This window comes from Camelus dromedarius, chromosome 20 (assembly GCF_036321535.1).
Source record: "Camelus dromedarius isolate mCamDro1 chromosome 20, mCamDro1.pat, whole genome shotgun sequence".
Lineage (NCBI taxonomy): Eukaryota > Metazoa > Chordata > Mammalia > Artiodactyla > Camelidae > Camelus > Camelus dromedarius.
This window is the reverse complement of record NC_087455.1, coordinates 30288074-30297926: the sequence shown is the minus strand read 5'-3', so window position 1 is coordinate 30297926 and position 9853 is coordinate 30288074.

Here is a 9853-nt window from a genome sequence, read left to right as displayed (position 1 = left end):
AGGTGATTGCTGCTTGCCTCTGATTAGAAGTATTTTCAGAATGTAAACTCCACTTCATCAGAGATGAAGCTGAATGAATGACCAAAGCTAGAACGGGAAATGCTCCACCAACGCAGGAGAAGCCAGTGCAACAGGGAAGGACACCCTGGTGTTGTCACACGTGAGACCTGTTACTCACAAAAGATGTCTCAACCAGCCAGTGCAAGTAGTGATACACACACACAAATGACAGACATGGTCCCACAAAGTCGGATAAGGGGTAGCCCCAAAATGCCACTTCCACTCCCAGATAGAGGCTTCCAGAGCAGCCTGGCTCCCTAAAGAAAACAGACCTAGAACGGCTCCCAGTGAGCCCAGAAGGCTCACTTCCCTTCCAGGTGGAAGCAGAATTTTCCCATCCTATGCAAGCTAGAGTGGCTCACTCCAAAACTATACACACAAAACACCACCACCAAATAACCTACAGTTGCACAGACAATCAGAGTAGGTGTGGTCTGAAAATTCCACTTCCACTCCCAGACGGAGACCTCCAAACAGACTGGCCCAGCTCTTGAAAGAGGACGTACCTGGAGTGGCTTGCAATGAACCCAGAGCTGCTCACTTCCCGCACGGGAATGAGCCAGATGGAGTGGAGAAGATCCCAGCCTGAGCAAGCTGGAGCGAGTCACCCCAGGTGACACTAAATGTGGACCACAGCTTCTTCAGAAGTTTCTCAGCTCCAAACAGCCTCATGCCAGCAGCTGACGCCTTCCAGGGAGGGTCCCTCCTAGTTCCCTGGAGTGAAGAGAGCTCCGGCAGCTGCCGGGACCCAGGGAAGGGGCTGGCTCTGGCCAGATCGACCTACCACAGGCCCAGACTTCTAGGCTGGCTTTGCCAAAGTTATTACCGAATGCAAGTTTGTGTGCCCAAAGCACAGTGAGGCCAAACAAACCAAATGTCAGAGTTTGGAGCAGACAAAGGTTTACTGCTGGGCCAAGCAAGGAGGATGGGTGGCCCATGCCTAAAAGGCCCCGAACTCCCTGAAGGGTTTCAGCTGAGTATTTTAAAAGCCAATTGAGGGTGGGGCATTCCCGATCAGCTGTGCACAATTCTCTGACTGATTGATGATCAGTCCCTACGGGCCAGAAGATCTGGGGGCCATGTGCTCAGGATCATCAAGTAGTTAACTTCTTCCATTTGGTGGTGTTTTTTAGCTACTGTCTGCAAAGCTCCTCGTCTTAAAAAAAAAAAAAAAAAATGAAGGAGCAACCGTGCATATTAACATCTTCAGTCTCAGGCCTGCTTGAAACTGGTCTTTAATGCCTACGTGAATTAAACACAGGCCTCCCATGACGCCACCCCCTTGCACGTGGCCTTCAGACGATTATGCAGAGTCTCGCAACAAATATACTTTTAGTGTGTGGCTGACACTAAAACGCTTGCATGCATCACCTCACTTATCCTTCAAGGCCTTTGAAGGATATCCGTTGTAGAATAATCTCCATTTGACAGATGAGGAAAGTGAGATATTAAATGATTGGCCAGTGGATGGTGGTCCCCAGGTTGTAACCCAGTCCAGCTGACACCAGAGCCTGTAGCCCTAACCAGTGAGTGTTCTGTGTCTGGTAGACAGGAGGGTTTCTGAGGCCCCTCTACTGCCTGTGTGTGGGAGAAAATGCCCAAAGATTCTTGTCACCCCCAAATATCCAGTCTCCACTCTGAGTCTCACAGCACCTACTTGAGACCCAATGAGAGGCACTATGAGAACTTACACATCCTAGTGAGACTCACCATTCCTAGGAAATTACTCTCTTGTCTTATACCCTGGCATCCCCTATCCTCACGAATGCAACCTTTAAGAACCAATTATCTCTAGAAAGGTATCTGAGTGTTCATTCAACAGAATGCAAAGACTCGATTTTCTATTTTATTTGTTTGGTCAAATATCCTGTCCCCTAACCTCACTCCAAGCATATGGGACCCACTTTTCCAACTTCTGTGATGGATAAAGTTGCTCTGGGTTGCCACGTGCCCAAGGTTTGACAGCAAAATGATTTGCTTTAATTTGCCAGGAGGAAAAACTTTGTCACCAGTTACTCCAGCTATTTCAGACTTATCTTCAGTTTGTCGAAGAAAGTTTGCTCGAATAATTTAAACACTGATGGGAAGTGGAGTGGTGGAGGGCAAGATGAATTCCTCTATTTTCCAATTCCTTCACCCCTAATCCATCAAATGAAGAATGAAATGTATAGACTATTTCAAAAATAACAGCCTCTCAGTCACAGCGCTCTTTGACAGTAAGCTGTGGATAAATGATTTTTCAGGTGTTTTGAACATTATTAGTATGTTTGTTGGGAAACTTTTTGTCATTGTTATGAGACCCAGATGTAAGCTGGACACTGTTGTGATTTAAGTTGGTTGATGAAGGCCCCTATCTAAAAGTCTCTCATCTATACCTCCTTTTTTTTTTTTTTTTTTCACAAGAAGGACATTTTTGGACATATTCCTTCTTAGGACAGAGCACCGAAACAGCTCCCCAAGAAGGGAAGTGGATGTTGACCTGAGCTGATTCTACAATGGAGCTCTTTGTCTTCTGCTACCCAAAGTCAAACCTAAAAATACAAACCTCCGTCTGTAGCAAACACCAGGGTGAAAACAAACAGAAAAAACAACCATTTCCACTTTTTTGCCAGAACAGGAAGTCGTTACCAAATAGAGGATCTTAATGCCTAAGTTTGGTAGAAAAAACCAAGAAAGAGTAACGCAGCAGTTAAGCCAGTTTTTTGGGGAGTGGAGCATTCTCTTCCCACGCTCACCGAGAGGTTGCTAAGCAAAGTGTCTCACTAGCTGCCCAGCAGTGGGATGGCCACTTGGTCCAGGGAGGGGGCTTTCTCACTGTCCTGGGCTCACCTAGGAAACCGGAGCTTAACACAGCCCCTGATTACTTTGCCATGTCCACGGCAGCATTTTTCCTGGAATTGGAAAACAGCTGAGAAAGTCGGGCAAGTCCTCCTTGCTCATATGATTCCCGTCCTTTGGTTCCTTGTCCATTTCTTTGAAACCTGGGACCCATTCCAGCCCTTCTTCTCAAGGGTGGGGCCTGCAATTTGGTTTCAGTTTGATCTGTCTCAGTATCTAACCCGGTATGGAGTTCAACAAAGAATTTTATAAACACTTTCTGAAGCCAGCGTCTGTGTCTCACAATCTAGACATCTGGACGTAATGTTAAACAAACATTACCAGCCACAAAACCAGTTGGAGCTGTCTGTGGTTACTTCAGCCCTGAGAAATTCCTTCTTTCAAGATTCTGGCCTGATACCTGTGAGAAGTAGCTTTTGACCCCATCAGGCTCCTGGCTCAGTGAGTTAGAACTGCCCCTGAATCATTTTCTTCCCTCTGTGATCCATCATACAAAGCTGGATGGCTCAGCCCCTCCCTAGTGGATGGCTCAATGTTCTTCCTCTGACGCCAACCCTACATGTGACAGTTTCTGCTAAAATACTTTTCTTTGGGCCAGATTCTCAACAAAAACAGTGCAGGGTAAAGACTGATTCTCTTCATTTGCTTAGAGACCCAGGAGGCATTTGGGAGCAGCCTTTCAGAATCCCATCCTATGTGAGTTTCCATGTGCTCTTGGAAAAGTTTTCCACCTGCCGTCCATACCCTGATCTTCCCTGAGTATAAGATAGAGATGCCGCAGTGGTGGATTCACCAGCATTGTCCAACCAAAGTCCTACATGTGGCTTTCATGTCACCCACAATCTCATCATTGCTAAAAATAATAGTAGCTACTGTTTATTGGTCATTTGCTACATAGGCAAGGAATTGTTAAGCCGTTTGCGTGCTCCATCTCATTTATTCTTATGATGACCCTGTGGGGTAAGTATCTCTGTTATTCCATTTCACAGGGGAAGCTAAGGACCAGTAGGGTGGACTAGCTTGTTCAAGGGCATACAGCTTACCAATGGCAGAACCACCACTAACCAGGTATTTCCAACTCCAAAATGCATGCTTTTGATCATGGCCTTAAACTTCCTGTCAAGTCAGGGTTGATGAAAGAGAAAAGAAATCTCAGTTTTTGTAATTACTGCTCGTTGTGTGATGACGTGTCAGGACCAAGTGCACAGCTCTTATTCATTCCAAGGTCCCTCTCTCGTGGCTGTTTTTCTCCCTGGCCCAGGATGCCAGCAAGCACAGGACTCTGAATGGAGGTGGTAACAGAATGAAGAAGTAGTTTAAAGATGCAGAGTTGGGGGAAGGGAGGAAGGAAATGAGCTTATTGGGGAAATAAGGAGAAAGAATATTCTTTGAGCTGTCTAGAAAGGTTTGACCCTGGGATCAGCCTGGAACGATGAGTTTGGTGCTTCCAACAGGATCAGTGTTTTGACTGTGAGTTCCAGAATGTTCAGCTACCAGCACCCGGACACCCAAGGGAGTGAGGATGGCCGAAGCAGGCTCTATGGAGGGGAGTGGTCACTCACACACTACCCTGGCATTTGCAGTCTCCAAAAGGTGTATGCTTTTTGAGGGTTGACCAGACTCCCCAGCCCTGTTTCCACTCTTAATCATCCAAAGGGGAAACTCACACCCACTCTACCTCAATCACACAGCAAAAGAACACGCTGAAAGCGTGCTGCCTGCAAGCGGTAAGGGCGGGATGCCTGCTGTAGCAAGGGCTCAGGTTATCAGGACGTCTTTCCCTTTGCAGCCCCGTTCTGCAGGACATTTCTAGTGGCTTAAAAGTTTTGGCATAAAGAACTAAAACTAGGTAAGTCTTGTCAGAAATAAACACATGCAGCTGTGCTATTATATAGCCTTGGGGGTATACGTATGTTTGTGTTTCTTGCTGACAGGTAAACCTTGCTGATGTATACGTCCACACTCCAGGGGTCACGTTTCCATATCTGTTGGCGTAAATGGAAAGCAAGATACTGTCCGCTTCCCTTCCTTCAGCCAAGCAGCTATCTGGACCCGGGGCAAGCTGGCTCTGCCAACGTGCCCGAGGGCAGCTGTGGGTTGTAAACCCATGGGTCCAGGTTAATGTTTAATTATGTTTATATCTTCCCTGATAGGGGGATGGAATTTGCCTAATGACTGTGTTTCAACTGAAAAGTTAATCAGTGTCTAGAGGAGCCAGTCACAGACCACCACGGAAGTGCAGTGAAGTTGGACTCCGAGTACTTGTTCTCAAGGGCTGTGCTCCCGGGGTGAGAGCAAGAGGTGAGCAGCGCCTGTGGCTCGAGGAGCCCGGGGCGGTACTGCTGGTGGACTGCTGTATGCCTATGCAGAGCTCTAGGCTCCAAACGCCAGGGAGGCATCTCCCAAGCGTCGCGTGTCCTGTCCGGCCAGCACACCTGGCTATGGTCCTGCTTTCTTCAGGCCCCTTTATCACCTTGACCAGGGGCCCTCTGTGCCCACTGCTTCAGGGCTGTTCCTTCTGGAACTGTCAGTTAGAGGGGTGCTTTCATTCTTGCAGACGTACATTGAACATATGTCACGTGCCAGACCTTGGGGCTACTGAGAGGGAGAAGGTGGGCGGATCTCAGCCCTTAAGCAGCTGGGAGAGAAGGGAGACAGAAAGACAATTACAATATGGTGTGTGATACACTGCACGAGGCAGTCTGACCCCCAGTCACATCTTGGGAACCAGGGAGGCCTCTCAGAGGAGAAAAATAAAGTCTCAGCAGAACCTAGAAGGTCAATGGGAGTTGTCCAGGTTGATGCATCCTCAAAGATACGTCCGCTTTATAATCATCAGAGTCTGTGAATTTTACCTTATATGACAAAAAGGGCTTTGTAGGGGTGATTAAATTAAGGATCTTGAGATGAGAGGTTATCCTGGGTCATCTGCGTGGCCCTAAATATAATCACAAGTATCCTTACAAGAAGGAGACAGAAACTAAAAAAATGAAAAAAAATTGATGAACTTTATCAAAATAAAAAAACTTAAATTAAATATATATATGTATTTACATGCAATATATTGTATATGTGCAGTCAAATTGTAACAATTCTACGTAATAAAACTAAAAAATGAAAAAAATTGATGAACTTCATCAAAATAAAAACTTAAAAAAAAAAAAAAAAAGCAAGAAGGAGACAGAAGATTTGACTTCAGCAAAGAAGAAAGCAAGTAGACCACAGAGACAGAGACTGGAGTGATGTGCTTTGAAGATGGAGGAGAGAACCACAAGCCATGGAAAACAGGTAGCCCCTAGAAGCTGAAAAAGGCAACATTCAACCCTGGGTCTGTGGCTCTAGCAGCTCCCACTGGATTTCAGAGATCTCCTCTGAAGTAACAAGAACCCAGAGCAATTTGATTTCATTCAATTAAATACTGAGTCATTCCTGACTTGTGCAGGAGTCCCCACATTTGTTCTTTATGATAATTTGCCTACAAATGTCACTGTGTTAGGCTTGAGTTTTGAGATATGAAATTAGGCTGTGCAGGTGGATTTTTCCAACTGTATCTTGGGTAACCATAAAGAGGAACCTAAATGCAGCTGTGCCTGGAACTGGTGAGCTGGGACCTGGGGCCTAGGAGGTGTGTTTCTGTATCTTTGGGGAATATATTCAGATAAGAACCGACTACTACTAATGCTTTCTAGTCTCTGGACCCTTTACTCAGGTGCCAGCGGTGGCTGAGCCAAAATCCCAGGTTCCTTGTGCTCTTCTGGATGCCCTCAGATAGAACTTGCTACAAGAGTTACAAACCTAAGTGTCTGCAGGCAAAACATAATAGAGGTTGGTGGTGTCTGTCCTACCTAAAAACATTTGAATTCAAATATTTAAAAAATACATCCCATATAGCTTTCAGGCCAGCTTTGTAACTCTGATGAAATGAAGCCCTTTTCAAAATCAACCTTCTCTCAGTTTCATCAGGAGATCGGATATTTTTTTTTAAAGAACTGACCACTGTGGCTGTTTAAAAAGTTGATTTGTGTTATGGGGGAGGGGGCGCTGGAGAAGGAAAAGCCGAATGGAGCAGGTACCAGAAGCTTCTGGAAGTACAGACCCGAGGAGTCAGTAACACCAGCTCTCACTCCTTGTCACCTCCAGCTGCACCAGTGAGGCTTAGATACAGTTTACAGAACATTGCTAATAATGAACTAAACCACTTAGAAGAAGTCATTGGTTCAGGATATGAACTCAAGGCTGGGGTCTGTGGCCAAGGAGAAAAGCATTTGAGAGAAAGATCTTTCCTCTCAGGCAATAGGAATGTTGTAGCCCTTCAAACATAAATAAAGGACAAAAGAGCTTCATAACAGGATGTCCTTATTTAACAAGAGGTCTGGGGTGGGGGGGTGCTCCCAGGCCAGGAAATGTAACTTGTGATAAACTTTTTTGGGGCAAGCTCGTGTCATTGAAGGAGTAAGGTGATGGGTGGTGAGGGGAAGATGACAACTGAGTAAATTAGCAAAGAACAAGAGGCCTGGAGCCATAATTTCTGACCTCTGTTTATACTTCTAGCATCTTCAGTCTGTATATCTGTATAATGGTGATAAATTACTTTGCCCCAAACCCTGTGCATCAAATTCTGGAAGGAAAAAAAAAAACAAAAAACACTTATCAACCCAGAATTCCATATTCAGAGAAAATACACTTAAGAAATGAAGGCGAAACAAAGACTCTTTCATGTAAATGAAAACGAAAAGCATTAATCATCAGCAGACCTGAATTACAAGAAATGTTAAAGAAAGTTCTTTTACGCCAAAGGGAAATGAGATCAGATAAGAACTCAAATTATCAGTAATGAAGGACACTAGAAATGCCAGATATATGGGAACTTGTAAGAGTCTATTTTCTCTTAGTATCTCTTTTAAAAGATGAGTATTTAGAACAAAATGTGTAACATTGTATCATAATGTATACAACATATGTAGATGTAATACATATGACAAGTATAGCACATAAAGGCAGTGAATGAAACTGCACGGTTGCAAAATCCTTTCATTTTTGTGAAATGGTACAATATTGACTCTTAAATAAATTGTGGAAAGTTAAGAATATTTATTATTATCACTAGAGCACCCACTTAAAAAAAAAAACTAATGCACATAGGGTTAGCTAAAAAGCCAGTAGATAAATTAAAATTTAATTTAAAAAAAATCAACTAACTCCAAAGAAAGGAGGGCAAAGAAATAGAGGAATAAAAAATAGATTGGACAAAGTAAAAACAAACAACAAATAACCACATCAATACATTAATTATATTAAATATAAATTGGCTAAACATTCCAGTTAAAAGTCAAAGATTGCCAGAGTAGTGGTGATGCCATTCTCATAATTAATATCATGATGTTATTGATAAATAATATAAATATGATAAATAGGCCTTCAGAGTGATGCTGAAGAGACTGCAGCAGGTATTAAAATGAGGTGGGTCTTCCCATGTCAGACTTTCAGCCTGGAGAAGGCTGGCATGGTAGGGAGGTTGGGCTGTCTCCTCCCTGACCTCAAACCCACATCAGGCTATCTTTGACCTCTGGGTGGTTTCCCAGCCTGGAAACCCTCCCCGCCTCTTCTCCATCTACCCCAATTCTCCAAACTCCTCAAGGTCTCCCTTTCCCCTAAGACTTCCCCAACTCCCACTGAGCAGAATCTTACTGCATTGGTAACCTGCAAAATTCCCATTCTGCAGTCTTCCTTTTTTAAAACCAGAAATGGTTATTCTTTCACATTCATGCTTTCTGTTCCTGCACTAGATACGGAGGGTATGGTGAACATTTGGCGTTTGTGTTGGCTGTCCTGAAGCCGAAACCCCTTTATGTTTGGAGAATTCTCCACCTCTTGAATGAGTATCCACCTCCCACTGCAAATCAGAACCTTCTAGCTTCCCTTGCAGCAGGATGAGGACACGACTCGGCACTGGAAGCCCTGGAATCTTCAACCTTGCAGTGCTGACAGTGGTGTCCTTACAAGTTGTTCCCACGGGCTCACACAGTGGTGCTTCCCACCCTCCAGCCTCTCGTGCTTGCTGCCCGTTTTCTGAGCATGTGGTTCCCGGCTATACTCTTCTAAATTTCTTTTCTTTTGAACCAGTCAGAATTTGTTTCTGTTGTTTGCAAGTATGCAGCCTAAGACAAGTAGATTTGCTCTATAAGAGCATTTAAGATACAAAAAAATTTAAAGATTCAGGATTCAAACTAAGACCCAGAATTTGTCTCTTTAAGAGTTTTCCTGGCCATGTAGGCAGTTGCGCTTGCTTTTGAGAGCCTCCGTGTGGTCCTCTTTTCAGAGAGCTTAGCTCTCCATCCAAATTATAAATGCTTTGAGGTGGGGACTGTTCTGAATACCTCTTGTATCCCAGCAGAGAGGCCAGCCTGTAATACTGCTCTGTAAATACTTGTGGATAAAGGTAATCTGCCCTCCACAAGCCTGAACAATCCTTATGAACCAATAACTCCTATAGGTTCCCAAGAGCATAATGTGCATTTTCTAGCTACAACAGGAGTCCATTCATTTTTGCTTATCTTTTAGCTCATTGTCTGACGGTTCACTTCAGCCTTCTCCAGCCTCCTTTTGGTCTTTAGCTTAAGAGCAAACTTGTTTAGCTCATGAAAGGCTAAGTTTTCTCGCAGCTGTATTCAGATCCCTCCCTGGCTGGTAGGCTCCCTCCCTGCATATCTCATGACTTTGTCCTCTCCCTTTAAGCTGAGACCCACGAAGCACACCAAGGACTGTCAACATGGCCCTTGTCCCAGAGAACAAAAACCAAAACTGTGTACACCAGTTCTGTCTATCCAGGCCATTGTCAAGGCTCTTGAGTTCAACGTCATCCACTTGCCAGCATTGGCTCTTTCTTAGAAAATACTGCTGTGCTGACACCTGCCCTCCCTGAGTCATAGCAAGGGTCTCCGCCCAGTTGAGAATC